The sequence below is a fragment of the Pseudopodoces humilis genome, chromosome 1, assembly GCF_049639895.1.
Source record: "Pseudopodoces humilis isolate 2021_Gansu_Grassland_sample_001 chromosome 1, ASM4963989v1, whole genome shotgun sequence".
In the NCBI taxonomy this organism is placed as follows: Eukaryota; Metazoa; Chordata; class Aves; order Passeriformes; family Paridae; genus Pseudopodoces; species Pseudopodoces humilis.
This window is the reverse complement of record NC_142200.1, coordinates 18,036,192-18,051,908: the sequence shown is the minus strand read 5'-3', so window position 1 is coordinate 18,051,908 and position 15,717 is coordinate 18,036,192. Positions and strand designations below refer to the sequence as shown.

Genomic DNA, 15,717 nt, shown 5'->3' with positions numbered 1-15,717 from the left:
TCTGGGGAAGCTAAAATCTATCACAGGGGGAGGTGAACTGGGACTGATTTAAATTCCCATTCAATTTCTCAAGAATGCAAGAAAAAGAAAGACAAGGGGAGATAGGGTGGTAAAGGGACTAAGACTTTAAATAGTTTTCTTGACATTTTGAAATAATGACCATTGGCACTAATGCCTAAAAGCTTATAAACCACTGCCTTATGTGGATTAAAGAGGTAGGAAGGCCAGCTCCCTCTTAGGCAGAGTACTTTGTAGTGCTATCTTGGTTTTGTGGATTAAGATGGATTTCAATAGGCTTACATATCCTAACAAGTCTATGACCACCAGTGCCCCTTATGTCTCTCCCAGTGTACACTCTGACCACCTGAGAGGGAAACATATCTTTCTTCTTGTAAGGCAGATCCAGCACTTGCAACTAGAAATATCACTTTTATTTGGCTCTTACCTACTCATATAATTTACCATAATGTGGAATAGAAATAGGGAGTAGAGGCAATGCAAATCAAGGTTAGTCCAGAGTCCTTGGCAATGCAGAGGAACAGATATGAACAGATTTGCTTCCTTCAGCATTTTTTCATCATTTGCTCTGGCTTTCAAGAAACACTTTTCTGTGCTGTGAGATGCACCTGCCTTTTGTGAATTTTGAAAAAGCTTCCAATAGCTTTGGAATACTACTGTTACAGAGAAATTATATATTTTCTTCAGCTCAAGCTACTCTGGCAATTGGGGTGTACTTCCAGTGTCAGCCAGGTCATCTTCCCTCCTAGCAGGCTGCTGTGCAAACACTGGCAGGAACACAGTCAGCCCCCAGCTTAGCAAGGACACAGAGCTCCATTCACAACACTAAATTTCTCACCATGTGTAGGAGAGCTGTATAGACAGAGGAACTGATCTGACAGGGGAGACACAGACATCTTTAAAGTGAGAAAATAGCTAATCTGTGACAGAAGGTGATAAGTCTGTATGAAATTATTAACTCTTCTGAGGATTGAGTCATGAATTGTCAAAGTCAGTCTCTGAAGAGCCTGTAGAGGTGTTTGGCAGTTGACAGTCCTGGCTGGGAAAGTGGCCTGCCTTCTCAAAAGGAAGGCAGTGGGTGCTCAGTGGGAGGCAGGCTGGTGGGGCTGTGCCCCCATGAGCAGGCTGCAAGCAGCTTTGATGGTGCTGAGGTTTGTATGATCGTGTGCTGTGAGCCCAGGTACAGAGCCCTGTGTTACTCACAGATATCTGATACTGCGGGTGGTAAACCAAGGTAGGAAACACTGCAAAAAATGAGGTTCTGTAGTAGTCAGAGACTCTGGTTTAGGAAACTCTTTCCTCCTGCCTCCTTGTTCCCATCCTCAGTCACAACTCTCATTCCAATTCCCAGTTCCCTCTTCCCTTTTGTGCTGCTAAAATCGCTGTTGAACAAAATGTAAATCTGACCTCTATACCAGGCTATCTCCTTTTTTAAACTTTTCTGGTCAGCTTTTCCACTTGCCAAGTGCACTTACAGCCTGTTTGCAGAAGAAAACTAGTTAAAGAAAATATCTGATTTATATTATTTTCATCCCCCCTTCACTCACAGCTGTTAATTTGGTACCTGCCTGAATTTCCTGCTCCTTAACTTATGCCTGCTATAAAAGCCAATTCATTATCAATCTGGACCATAAAGTACTCAAACAAATATTATATCCTACTGGCATAATGGCAGTAGAATAGCAGGAATGACCATTAAGGAAAATCTGGAGACTGGAATGATTTAATCACAACAGCTTGTGTGACTTTAGTCTGAGAAATAACATAGTCACACCTGAAATGCAAATTTTTTTTTTGTAGGGGTGTGTAACAGAAGGTGATGCAAGAAATGATCTGGTCTAGCAGAGACAGCTCTTCACACTGTGAACAGAAGGAACCAGCAAAAAGAGAGTAACAGGATTTGTTTTTCTTAGATGTGATGAAAAAACAGATTGGTTTTCCTCTGTTCTACTTCAGATTTGTGACAAAGATTTTGCTCTGAGGTTTGAAATAGAATTCCTTAAGCCTTAATGAGTGAAGCTGTCAGGAATGGCTCTCAGATGTGGACAAAATTCTTGTGACCCAGAGCTGAAAAAGAAGAAATTACCAGAAATGAGTAGATTTCCCTCTCAAGTAAAAGATGGAGAGTCCATCATTCACTTATTAATGAAATATAAAATATGGAATTTTTACCAAATCCACGGTGGATGTGGACTGTGTTTGCAACACATGTTTATAGTTTCAGTTATGCTGTGGTTTAAGGTTGTTGTGTCCACATTGGGAAATACTCAGTCAGTTTGAAAGGAAGCTATTCACCAACTTGGATATGTAAGTAATCTTTCTTCTAGAATTTATTACATTTTTAGTATAATCCTTTAGAACAGGAAAGTTTGTGGTCAACTTCATGTTTAAAAGTCAATAGTTAGGGTGTGAAAATCATGTTTCTGCAATGGTAGGTTTTTTGGTGGGTGAAAAAAGACATGGGACTTCCTTTCCTGAAGAGCCTTTGATTTATGAAGCATATTATTTCATATTTCATGATGGACCTTTGACAATTCTTTTCATTGTGTTAACATGTGACTTTAAAAGGAGCACTTGACTTTAAACAATTTGGTGTGTTAAAGATAACTTTAACTTTTAATAAAGGAATTTGGAAAATCAGGAATCTATTACTTAAAGGTGAGCAGGAGCAAATGCATTCAGTTCTACTTTCTAAAAGGACTTTCTTAAAGACATAGTTATGAGAAGCCTAAAATAATACTCTCAAAGAACATCTTCTTTCTCTTCTTTGAATTGGCTTTGGTCAAAAACGGTGTAGAGAAGAGTTGCAGGTTTTTGACTTTGTGGTGTTTGGAAGAGTTGCTTATTTGCCATAGCCACTCTGATGTTTTGATTTTACATATGCCTTTTTCTAAACTTCATATCAGTAAGCTATTTTGTGTCACTGATCACTGAAAATAATTTGAGTTTAGTTAGATTTTTTTTTCTGCAGGTTCAAAAGGTTTTCTTTTGATCCATAGTACATCTTTGCAATGCAGACAGGTAGACGATGGTTGGATGAACGAGGGACCTAGAAAGAAATTTTCTGTCAGAATCTTGTATTGAATTTTGTCTCACATATGCTGGTAGTGGCACAGCTGAAGCCATAGCATTAGAAGCAACTGGATACTCCATATCCTGTCTGAGAAAGTGCACCCTGATCATGCTACCCAAGAAGAATACCACAACCTTTAAGGGGAAGTATCTATATTTCTATATATTCAGTGATCATGTCACAGAACTTAGATATGAAAGCATAAATAAATAATCTGAGCATCACTGGAATTCTCAGCAAGCATCAGCACAACAAAACCCCTGATGGGTCTCATGACCCAAAAGAGCAGTTGGACTTATGCATCTTTTATTCTTGGTGGCTACTGCTTGGGACTTGGAATTGGGCTGGATGTCCTGTGGTGAAGCTTTCACAAGAGAGAAACAACTCTCTCTTTTCTCTTGACATTGGGTTAGTGGATGAGTTCAGCTGAGGAGGTTGGGCAGTCACCCAAATTGGAGCAGAGATATAAATATTAGCCAAGTATTCTCATGGGACATCCATAGAATTAAAAATTGGCTTCCTTGATTGGTCTCAGAGCTTGACAGAGCTTGGCAGACCTATCTATTTTCTCAGGCATTAAATGAGCATGGTTTGGATTATCTCCTTAAATATTTTCTTTCTTTTTGGTAAAGTATAGAAATTGGGGAATGACTTAAAAATAAAGAAAGAAAATAAAATGGGAAGTTTGCATCCTGAATCCATATTTATCATAGAAGTAAGGGATAGGAAAGATTTCAAAAGGTCACCTACTTCATTTTCCTATCCCCAGGCAGGATTAATGACACATGAAGTGGAGTTCCCACGCTGTGGTGCACTGCTGATACATGAATCCCTTAAAAGTGAACGTAGTAGTGCTGCATAGAATTACAACATTCTGGGGCAAATCTTCAGCTCACAGGAAATACTGTTTTCAGGAGATCATTTGGAATAGGTTTGCTGAGCATTCAGCCAAGGGAGGGAGGCCTGACTGAGACTGTTCAGCCTCGAAGGATAGCGAGAGCAGCTTAGTGCTGGATGCATCAGGATGAATATCCTGGTGTTCAGCTGGGCTTTCTGCCCTTGATAGCTTTCCTGATTTGCCTCTTTTAGCTAGAGCTGAAGCTACAGGCCATGGGTTTCTCATCATTTCTGGCTAAATTTGTCTATGTCCATTTTCTGTCACTGAATCCTGGAGTGGATTAGGATCACTATCATTATTGTACTCTGCCACACCTCACATCTAAGTGGTCACTTGCAGGACAGCTGCCTATTGATGGCAACAGACTCCAAAAATATGCACAAGAGAGAGAAAAGGTTGTTTGGTAAGCTGAAACATGTTCAGATACCATTTTAATAACTTAATGGAAAAGGCAACTGAGTCCCAAGGCCTGGGTACATTCCTTGTTACAACTGAGTTTAATTCAATAGATTTGAATCACTCTACAGCTGCAGCCCCTCCCTGTCCCTTCTTGAAGAATTCCTTTATGCGTGATCTCTCTGCATAAAGTTATCTTTTCATCCTGGCCCTCCCTGCCTGTGGCTTTTTATCTGAGGTGTAGAACAACTTTCTCCAGGAGTTTTTCACAATCAGGTCCTAGCCTTTGTGTCTAGCTTGTCATAAGACTCAGAAGACCTATGCTACAAAGAGATTCATGCAAGCAGCTTTTGCAGATGGTGTGATTCAGTGCTGGTCACTTGAATGCTGATAACTTCCTGCTGTGACCTTCAGTCTGTTCATAGTGCCTGCTTTGGAAACACCCCTAGTCCTATAATCTGAATTTCCCTCAAGGTTGCTAGGGCAAGGACAACAGAGGTGGAGTAAAAAACCATGTTTTTTGGGACACAGGGGTTGCCTTTGTTAGCCAAATGAAGACAGAGCAGGAATTGAGAAAGATAGACTTTGTGGGATGGAGATGTGGAATGAGGTCTCCATCTGGTGAAAGGATGTAGGAGATGATAGGGTAATAACAAGTCTTGTGGGTAGACAACAATTCATATCACCCACTTAGGACGGCCAGGAAAGCAGTCTGTGCAGTACTGGAGATAACACACAGAGCTGCTAGACCATCAGGGTGCTGGGTGCTGGTTGATGCAAGAGTTAAACTTTGGCTTTTGTGGGTTTACTGATAACACTGATATATATCAGTGTTATCAGTATGTTATCAGTATGCCATATGTTATCATGTGCCAACCATGCATGGGATGGCATTATGACAGATCCCTTATTAAAATAAAGAAGCTGACCAAAAAAGACCTTTTGAAAAGTTGTTGTGCTGTGCCTGAAAACTGTACCTCTTCTCAGGAAAATAAGGTATCTTATGGACATTCAAGTGGTTTTTTTTGTATCTTCTGAATGAAGCAGATGGGGGACAAGAGACACTCCTAAGACCTTTGGCCTGACAGGCAAATATTTCCCTTGGAAATAAAACCAGAAATCTGGTAGCTTTCATCCCTGTGAAGACATCATCCTCAGGGAATCAATTTATAAAGACATAATATAACATGCTAGTACCTTAGTACCTTAGACTTACTTTAAGTCTGAAGATGTAGATTTATTATCTTAGCTTTTGATGGTGACTACTTTAGTGGGTATTTTGTAAAGAAATACAAGGTAGTTTTGCCCATGACTATTGTCATGTCTTCTCTCCCATAGTGCAGTGCTAGGTTTCCACACCTGTTGCAGGAGTAGAAAGAGCTATGCCAAGAGATGATGCCTGTTAGATACTTTTCCTGTGAGACACAAAACTAACAGAAGCAGAGCTGATTTTGACTAGCACTTGAATAACCCTGAAATTGTATCCATCTGTTACAAGGAGTTTTTTCACTGGCCCTTTCTATAGCTGCATATCGTGATTTGCCAGAGCATTTTTGTGACCTGGTTTCCCATTTAGTTTAGCATGGTGATGTTCAGAAGACAAGTTATCCTCCAAGAACTGCAATATGTCTGCTATTAGAGAACACTGTAATTAATGGATGCTGAAATGTAAACATTGAAATGTAATATATAATAATTCCCTTTTCTGAATTTCTGAACCACAGCACATTGGGTCAGGTTTTATGATGTCCTCAAGCTAGTAAAGTATTTGCGGGCATATAAAGAGAAGTTCTCTCCTAAATCTCATGTCAGCTGATTTAGAGGAAGAAATCTGCATTGAAAATATTATAATTTTTGAGTGCAAAGGCAGAAAAATCTACAAGCTTGTGCATGGTCCTTCTGAAAGTGTCACCAATTGCCAGGGAATTCAGGTGCTCAGAAATGGCATCGCACTTCTCATATTGGGGCACTTCCTGCTTTGCTTCTCTTGTATCACTACATGGCCTGCAGAGAGCTGTCACTTTCTAGATTCTCAGACAAATTAATAATGAATATGGAGTCATTTAACAATTGAGATACTTACCCCTGCTAGTTAGAAATTTTTCAGTACCTTCAGAAGAGCTGTGTGCTGCCTGAAAACCGTGAGAGGGAAGAATAACTTTATTATATATGTGTCTGGAATGTGAGCATATGGTACAGATAAATATTTTTAACATAGAAAGTATTGTTATATTAAAATCTGACCCACACTTTAATGATGGTTTTGTAATCTGTCTAGCCTAGGTTACTGTTAGGGAAGAATGCATTTAAATGTATGGATAAAATTTCATTGCTGAAACAACTTTCTGAAGTTGGTCTGGGACTGTGAATTACATTTTTTGAGTAACTAAGAATATCAACACACCACTGAACCTACCTTTTTCTCCAGATGGAAGGAAAATGTTTTTAATGTTTTTCATATATATTGCTTGTATTTCAACAAGAAATGTTAGGAGAGAAAATTGAAAATTAGTTATTACAGAAAGGAAAGTGAATAATTAAAAGAAGAAAGTTAATAAACAACTAAATCATGGCTGGAAACCTCTATGATGAGCTTCATATCAAATAATACTACCACTTCGCCTTTTTAAAAAAATGTTCTGAAGAGCTTCAAGGAAAAGTGCAAAATACACCGCCTTAACCCAGTTGATTAGAGTCTTTAACTACCAATTGAAAATTAATTTCTATTTTTCTTTCAGTTCTAGGATAGACTCGAATGAGAATACCTTATTATTTGTGTTTCAAAAGATCTCTGAATAGACCACAAGAGTCTACCAAGGGCTTCTCCTCAATGCTTCCCCTCCCTTCTTCCACTAGGTATCCCTTTGGTCACTCTTCATCATAGCTCAGTCATAGCAGAGATGGGAGAAAGGGAAATGACTTTGGCATTAGCCAGTGATTTAAAGAAATATTGCCACAGGAAGTAGATGCCTGTATTTCACAAATGGCTCCCAGCCTAAACCTCAGATCCTTCAATCCTTCAGCTTCATAGGAGAAACTCTTTCTCCTGTGTGGAGCCACTTGAATGCATTGGCACATGCAAAGAAAAAGAAATCAGTGGTCTGGAAAAGATTTTCTCTGCTGGAAAATGTGTCATAAGATGCTGCCAATAGCTCAGCTGCATAAGCATGAGGAACACAGCCCTGAATATCTGCTGAAAGCACACAGACTTTTGTTGTGCTGGTTGCTTGGCATTTGTGCAGCTGAGCTCCTGCAGAAGTCTGGGTATGAGATGTCAGAGGAGAGAATAGGACTGATCTCCTTGGTGCTATGAATGAAACTTTTGCCTTCTGATTAAAAGTCTTTGGGTTTCTATCAAGTTTGGATTATTCTGTCCCCTAAAATCCCAACAAATTTAGTGAAAATGTCACTATGAGGCAACTTTCACTTCTATAAACATAGTCTTGAGTGTTAAGTGTGAATTTGAGTTGAACAGGCAAACCCTGAGCCACAGATCAAAAATATGATTTTTATGGACGTTTCTTCATTTACTCCCATGCTTTTTGGGACCGAGGCTCATTATGTACTCAACTACTAGGAAGGTATGGCTGAGAATTTTGAAATAAGAAATTGCTTTGTCTCCTATCCCAACAGAGGAAGCTCTCAGCCATGGTGACTGAAGTAAAATGTGACCAGACAGTTTGGGAATTGGAGAATATGTAAACTAAACCTCATGGTTAAACTTCATAATGACAGCTGTACACTTCTTCCAGCAATTATGTGACAGGTGAGCCAGGTATCCTGGTAGATAGGTGATTTCTGCCACACAGCATATATGAAAGCCACAGGACTTTTCCAAGTGGAAATCCTTCAAGCTCATCTGTAACTCTGTCTGTCACAAAATATTTTTATGCAAATATTGAGTATGATATACATTTCAATATGCATCTTTGTATAGGCTAATTAGGCCTACTCTATTTCTTAATATCCCTGGCTTCACTAGGAAATGGATGCCTGCATTTCCTTGAAGATCTGATTTTTGCTGCCTTAATGACATCTCCATAGACCCAGAAGAAAGATTAATTTTATGTGTGAGAAATTGAATTTTCAACTAGATTTATCCATCTTCTTTTCATGTCAGGCAGACCTTCCTTTTTTCTCACTAGCTTGATTTTTGGAAGCTAATGAAAAAAAAAATAATTGTGAAAAACATATTGCTTACCTCACAGCTATGATATCAGTGTGATGTGTAACAAATTGCTTTGGGGATGAGAAAATTTAATTTTCTACTTTTTTTGTTTTGTTTTTGCTCTGCCAATATCTTCAGAAATAAGAGTTATAGTGTAACATCATATCATTTAGTGCTCTGAGATCAAGCAGCTGCTTTCTTGCTGTGAAATTTCCATTGTGATGGCAATAAACTATTTCTTGTAATTGCATATATGTCTTGTGGAATCATGGATTTATTGCTTTAATTTTTGGAGTGAGAGTATAGTTTTCAAGAATGATTAATTAAAACAAAAAAGGAAGATAACCTAGGTGGGCTTGAGATGTCCTTGACTTGCCTGAAAAAGGTTCTCTGTTAAATTTCTGTGTCAGGAATCAGCCTGTAGATGTCCCCCAACACACATTGTGCTGCATCCAGTGTTCAGTTCTGTTGAAAGCAGCTATCACATTAATAAATTACCAATAACCCAAGTTAAAGAGAGCCAGAGAGATGAAAAGCTGCTCAGGAATGGCTATCCTGTGGGAGGACAGTTGAGGTAATGGCAGACTGAAGAACATCTCAGACCAAGAGAAACACAAGTTAAAAAAGAGCTGATAAAAAGAAATAGAAATGAGTCTTATAGGAGACTGAAGACGTCAGAAAAATGGAGCCAATAATGACACACTTCACTGTGAATCTAGATATGGAAATGATAAATTTTGCTTTGGCTTAATGAGCCAGAACTGACCTTAGCACTGTAAATAAGTGATGAAATGAATGCTTTAGGTCCACAGAGTGACAGATTTATCTTTGACAAAATCATCAGGTTAGGGGGAGAAAATACAGCTCAATCCAAAATCATCCTGCTGAAATGAGGAATTTTGGTGACCTTTACCTATGTTTAGCTAATGTAATTAACTGTTGAATAGTACCTGCATCAGTGGGACTTGGCCCTGCCTCTGTAACCTACAGTGGAGCTGGATAAACCCTGAATATGGTTTGTAACAATGGGTGGAATCTTAAAGACTTGTTTGTTTCACCAATTTGCAACCTGTTTTCTTCAATAAACAGTTGATTTCTTATCACAGAAGACTTTGATAAATGGTTTCTGTTTGTATCAATATCCACATTCACATGCAACCAAGCACATTTGTCAAAGAGTATCCATTTCTCACAATTTATAATATGATCTCTTGTCATTCTGGTGGCTAATTTTCTGTTTTCAAAACTATACAGGGAGGACCTGAAAGAATATGGGGTAACTTTTCCCTCAGCACAAATAACAAAGAGTCAAAGAAGACACTGAGTGACTTTTAGCTGGGAAATTTCATAGCACGTAGATTCTACCCTCCTGCTGCTCTAACTCAGATCACAGCACAGTAAGTAATGGAAAGTCAGCAGCATCCAGCTTGCATATGAACTTTCAGGTCTACCTGTGTCCCCAGTGACTGTTCTGTAACCAGGCCTTAAAGCCTCCAGCAGCGGAGTCTCCCGAGCCCCCCTCCAGGCAAGCTGCCCTGACACTTGATTGTTTCATTTTTTGAGTAACTTCCTCAGTCTTCTTTCCTTCATCTTCTTTTCCACTTTTTTGTGGGCATAGCTAATAGCAACGTCTTCAATTAAATAATTATGTCTATTGTATCAAAAATCTCCATACTGGAAGACTACTATGTTCCACCCTCTCTCTTTCTTCCTCCTCTTCCTTAACATGCACAATCCTGTTTCTTTCATCCCTTCCACAGTGAAGACCTTCTCAAGATGTCATTTACCACTTCCCTCTACAGTATTTCCTGGTGTTACACATTTTTCAGTAAGGAAGAATGTAATATTATTTTGTGATTAGCTTGCTATTCACCAAAACTCGCATAATTCTTTTGGTAGAGCTGTTAGGTAGTATCTTGGTTTGTTTCCCCCATTATTTCTGCCTAAATTGAAATGTTTTGATGACTAATAACAATTACTGATATGCTAAATACAATTTTTGATATATTTCCATTCATCTTTAAGTACTTTGTTTACATACAACCTCTGAGATTGTTGAATCAATGACATTTTTCTGGGTAATGGTGGAAAAAATCCTTACAGATAAAGAAAATAAGTAAACATGAGTACAAAGACTTGACTGAATGGTGGTCTTTTCTAATATTAATGTTTTAAGTTTCTAATATTCTTTATTTCATTAGGATTTTGAACACTGTTGGGGGGGGGGTCTTAGTTGACAGTTACTCATCTGCTACTAATCAGAATGACTTTCCCAAAGTCATACCACAAGCATTTTGATGTAACTAATGCAGTACAGAAATCAAGATTGCATTCTGAACAACATGGAAAAAGAAGTCCTGGAATAACTAAAATATTCAGTCAAGAAACATTTAAAATGTTGATACAGTAAAGTATTTCTAAAAATCAATTTCTCATGGATAAACAGTTTTCTTTCTTCTACACTGCTTAATGTATAAAAGACATGTTTAAAAAAAATTATTTCTAGTAGTTTTTAAAGGAGTTTACAAAAAAAAAAAATTGCTTGAAAGAAGTGTGTATCAGACCATATATCTATAACACAGTTCTGCAGTAAGCAGTTTTTCATTCCATGGATGATCTAAGGTGAATAAATTTCTTCCAGTATATTGCTTCTGGCCAGTGAGAGGATGTGTTATTTAGCTCTTTCACTTTTAGAGTGAGCCCCAGTCTAAAGGAATGTAAAAAATTGCATCTGAGCTTCGAAGAAACAAGTTGCACACAGGGGACTTGCTGTGAAGGGGCTGTTGAAATGTAAGGTGCTAAGACTTTTATAACAAGGAAATCACATATGCTGAGCCTTTAGTATGATTGATTGTGCTTTTAGTTTTGGGGTTTTTTGGGGTTTTTTTGTGGTTTTATTTTCCCTTTTTTTTTTTTTTCTTTGCAGTGGTGATGTGTTTTGCTTTGTTTTCTGACACAAACATGCAGACAAATTGTAGGGGCAGGAAAGAGACAACTTGAACTGCTGACTGCTTCAGAGAGACTGAGGGTACAAGGAGCATCTCATATTTTATCATTTTATCAAACTCCAGCAGTCAACTAGAGAGGTTGAGGAGAGCAAGTATGAGCCAGGTCTGGGTAAGCAGTACCATTAGTCAGTGAAAATTATGGGTCAAGTGCTAAGCAGTAATTTTTCTGAGACCTACCCCATCAAATAATTTTCTCGGAGTCCGGGCAGGTGTATGAAAGTTGTGTTTGGTTAAGATTGATTATACGCATGTTAATCAAAGACACTGAAAAGCTTCTCATCACATTGATGTACCTTAGCAAACCAGATTACTCAGTGAAGTCAGAAAAGCTGTGATAATTCCCTGAATTTCAGGTTTTCACTCCATCTTTGTGTTTTCCTGGTGCTCTTTTGCCACACACCCATATAAAAGTTATTCCCAGTGCCATAGTCAAAGATACATTAATAAACAAAATGAATCCACTTCTTTTATTGACACTATAGAGTTTACATATTTCACTATCCTAAGATGGTGGACAAAAGGAAGTAAATTTATCCCTTTTTAATTTTTAAACTACTTTAATATATATATTTCTCATTATATCTGCCAGTTATTCCTTGCTTCCACTTGTTTCTGTCTTGTGCAGGGTGAGGAGAAGTTGACCTTAGTATTAAAGATTTTCTTTCCACACTTGTGTCAGGGCATGAAAGAAGCCAATTTCTTTCTCTGACCCCAGTCATTCACAAAATTAACAGATGTCTCAATATGCTGAGATCAGACACTAAGGGGAGCTCAGGGGGACATGTTGCATCAACAGAGCTTTCCTTCTTCTGAATTGTTTTGGAGTGAAGGTTTTCTGGACTTTTTTCTTCCTAATTTAATCAAATTATATTGAACTAGATCTCCTGATATTAAGTCTCATTCTTTGCATTTATTTAAGGACAAATCCAGAAAAACACAGATTTACCTTTAAATGTATGTATATTTTTTCATAGGAAATTTCTCTGAGGAAACATCATGTACTTTATTCAAAAAATGAGCCTCTCTGTAAAATACAGTGGGGTCACATTATCTACTATAGATGTATGCATTTAAGTGATGTATTTTTTAAAATGTACAATCATTATAGAATAAAAGTATGGTCTTAATTTTGATAGAGTAAATGGACCCCAGTACCACAAAGGTGTTAACCTGATCAAGTCATTGTAAAGCAGTCACAAATATATCAGATATTTGAGCTTAGAGACCCTGCATCACCATGGCTAATTCCCATGATAAATAAACTGGAGTATTCATGCTAAACATACACACATACAAAATTTAGATTTTGCATGTAGATTTGTATGTAGATTTCCTCTATACTGGAGGAAAGAACACAACAAACCAAAAAAAACCCATGTGAGGTTCTGAAGCTGAAAGTTTAGGAAACAGCCTGATTGTGTAAAGTTAATTAATTTGGGAGTTTCCTGAGCCTTTTTTTTAATCAGAGATATTGGTCAGGGCCTCTTAGTCTGGATTAGTCTTAATTATTAATAGAGAAAAGTAAACTGTTTCTGCTGAAGATTTCTACAAATCACTCTGAAGCAGAGGGTTGATTTGAGTCTTTTGCTCTCTTTGATATAAAGTAGAGAGAAGGGGAGGGAGGTGAGGTTTGGTAGGATCAGGTGAGGTAGTTGGGGTTTCCTCCCAGTGCTGGGAGCCAAAGCAGCTGTTTATTTGTGGTGTATGGTCAGAGCCACTGGGTCACCCTCAGCTGTTAGATTGGCAAATCTGTCTCAGTCCCACAGCTGCAACCTGCCACGTCCAGCTGGGCTCCCACTGCCTCTCCTGAACTGAGCTGCTGGGGCTGCTCTATGGAGTGCAGAGTCATGGAAGCAAAGAAAGAATGAGGGAGAGAAAAGGCTGGGATGGGATGTGGTATACATTGCTGTAAAGAGGATTGGAAGGAAGATAGTGCCAATGCAGAGGTATGTTGTTGGAGAGAGGAGATTGGTGTATGATCCCCAGTCTCTCCTGAGGTGGATGATTTTGAGGTGCTGTGGTCCTGCATGCGGTCATGTGTTGATCAAGGATATTGTCTGCCATTTCTTGGATACAGCAGCTGTGCACACTCTGCAGAACTCAGAACACTAATGTTCAGAGTGTAGCATGAAAAATTTTCATCAACTCATAATTCAAAAGCAGGACCAAGGACTTCATTCAGAAAAGTATAGTTCATCTTGAATGGGTTTTTCTCTTAAAGTCTGCTTTAAGGTATGAGTTGAATAAATATTTTTGAAATCATAGTTGAGAATAGTATTAATTAATTGAGAAGTATTAATTAATATTGGAAAGTTTGTTACCTGTATGCTCATCTGGTCTAGCAGATTCAGATGCACAAAAACTCAATTACACAAGAACACGTTGAATCCTTGCTGGGAGGGAGGATGTGGCTCAGGTTTCACTTCCCAGTTCTGATTGTTTTGTTACCAGGATCTGTTTCATTCTCACTCAGCTCCAAGAGAAGATCTGTGTGCTTGTCTTCATTCCATGTACGTTGGTTTCCTTTCAAAAACAACCTGGGGTTGTGGACAGGGAGGAATCTGTGGTATGCTCTGATATCTCCCCAGACAGAGTATTCTGAGGACCAGGGGTGTGGGTGCAACCATCCTGCATCCTCACCACAGCCAGGGTCTCTGCATGGAGGGCAGCACTGATATCACTGGGAAGAATAGATCTTGGCAGCATCTTCAGGGACATCAGAAGTCAGGCTTCTATTGTTCTATAGGAAACATCTACAGAAAAGAGACAAAAGTCAACAACTTGTGATTGTACAAGACCCCTGTTATCTCCACTTTTTACAATGGTGATCTAGGAGAAAATTATAATAATTCATTTAAATAGTATTGTTCATTATAAAATTATATAACTTTGCTGTCTGCTTTCTATAAACATTACACTAAAGGTCCTGAGGGGAAGCTGAAATGTAAACAGTACTTTTTTACATAAACACTCACTTAGAGTCTTGCTCTTTTTTCCTAAAGACTCCACACCAGCACTTGATTGCAAACTTAAATTAAATTGTTTGGAGAGTAGGTTTAACATTTTTCAGTACAGATAAACAACATACTTCAAAGTAAACACTGTTACGTGACAAGTGCAACCTTAGAAATATACCATTTTAATCATTACTGATGACATTGCTTGTTTTATCCTTGCCATAACATCATTAATTGAAGTGAAATTACCCTTGATTTTACTGATGTAAATGAGCAAATTTAAATTATTACTTTCTAATATATAAACAACGAAATCTCATGTGTCTCTTATGAGCATAGGAGGTATTATTAAATACCATTATGGACTTTATGTCTGGTTCATGAATAAACTGAAAACTTTGCTTATGTGCAAAGTGAAAAGGTAGTTTGGGTCTCTCTCTGAAATTATTCATTCTCTCACACAAGAAATATCTCTCAATTATGTTGTTGCCTTAATCAAAGCTATGGTTCTTCTGACTGAGAAGATACTTGTGTATCCTTCATGTCTAGGAGCATGCAGCCCTCTAATGATGTAAACCACTTTCACTGCTATGTCTGGAAGAAATGGTATCAACCACATACCATGTCTTGTGCCTCTGTCCTCCTGCTCCTCTCTCCTAAAGTGGTTTTTCATGACAAGTGTTGCAAAACAGAAGCCAGTGGGAAACGTGCTTCTGAGCAAAGTAACTCTGTGGAGTAGAAAGTTAGAACTAGAGAACAAAAGGTTAGTTTTCTTGAAGAAAAGATAACAGCTTGAACCTCTCTCCCTCTTCTCTCCCCACATTAGAAAAGGGTGCACTAGTGAGGTTAGGTCAGCACACACATGTTTTAAATTAGTGGTTTATAAACAAGGAAGTGACAATTATTCGTTATGATTATTTGTCAAATAATCACATCTGTACCTAATTACCATGTATATGACAGTGTTTGCATTTCTCTGTAAGCTGAATTCAGTGAGAACAGCTTAGATGGTAAATTGTGAGCCCACATTTAATGGGTACAAATATTTTAACACAGTATACATTGTGTTAAAAGTTATAAATAAAAGTGCCATATAGCTCTAATCAGTCTCACTCCTTATCTTTCACTTGCAAAGTTTATGAAACACAGCAATGAATCTTACATACTCTCTGTGATGTGGGTTTCTCTCATTCTTAAAG

The 15,717-nt window shown here is 38.2% G+C and overlaps 1 long non-coding RNA gene across 1 annotated transcript; it reads right to left on the bottom strand.

Moving 5' to 3' along the window:
* Window positions 1–13,914: 13,914 nt before the first annotated feature.
* Window positions 13,915–15,283, bottom strand: LOC148185019 (uncharacterized). The gene is made up of 3 exons (XR_015771841.1): window positions 15,140–15,283; window positions 14,202–14,314; window positions 13,915–14,098 (listed from the first exon to the last, which is right to left on the bottom strand). It is a non-coding gene; the product is annotated as an uncharacterized LOC148185019 (long non-coding RNA).
* Window positions 15,284–15,717: the final 434 nt, after the last annotated feature.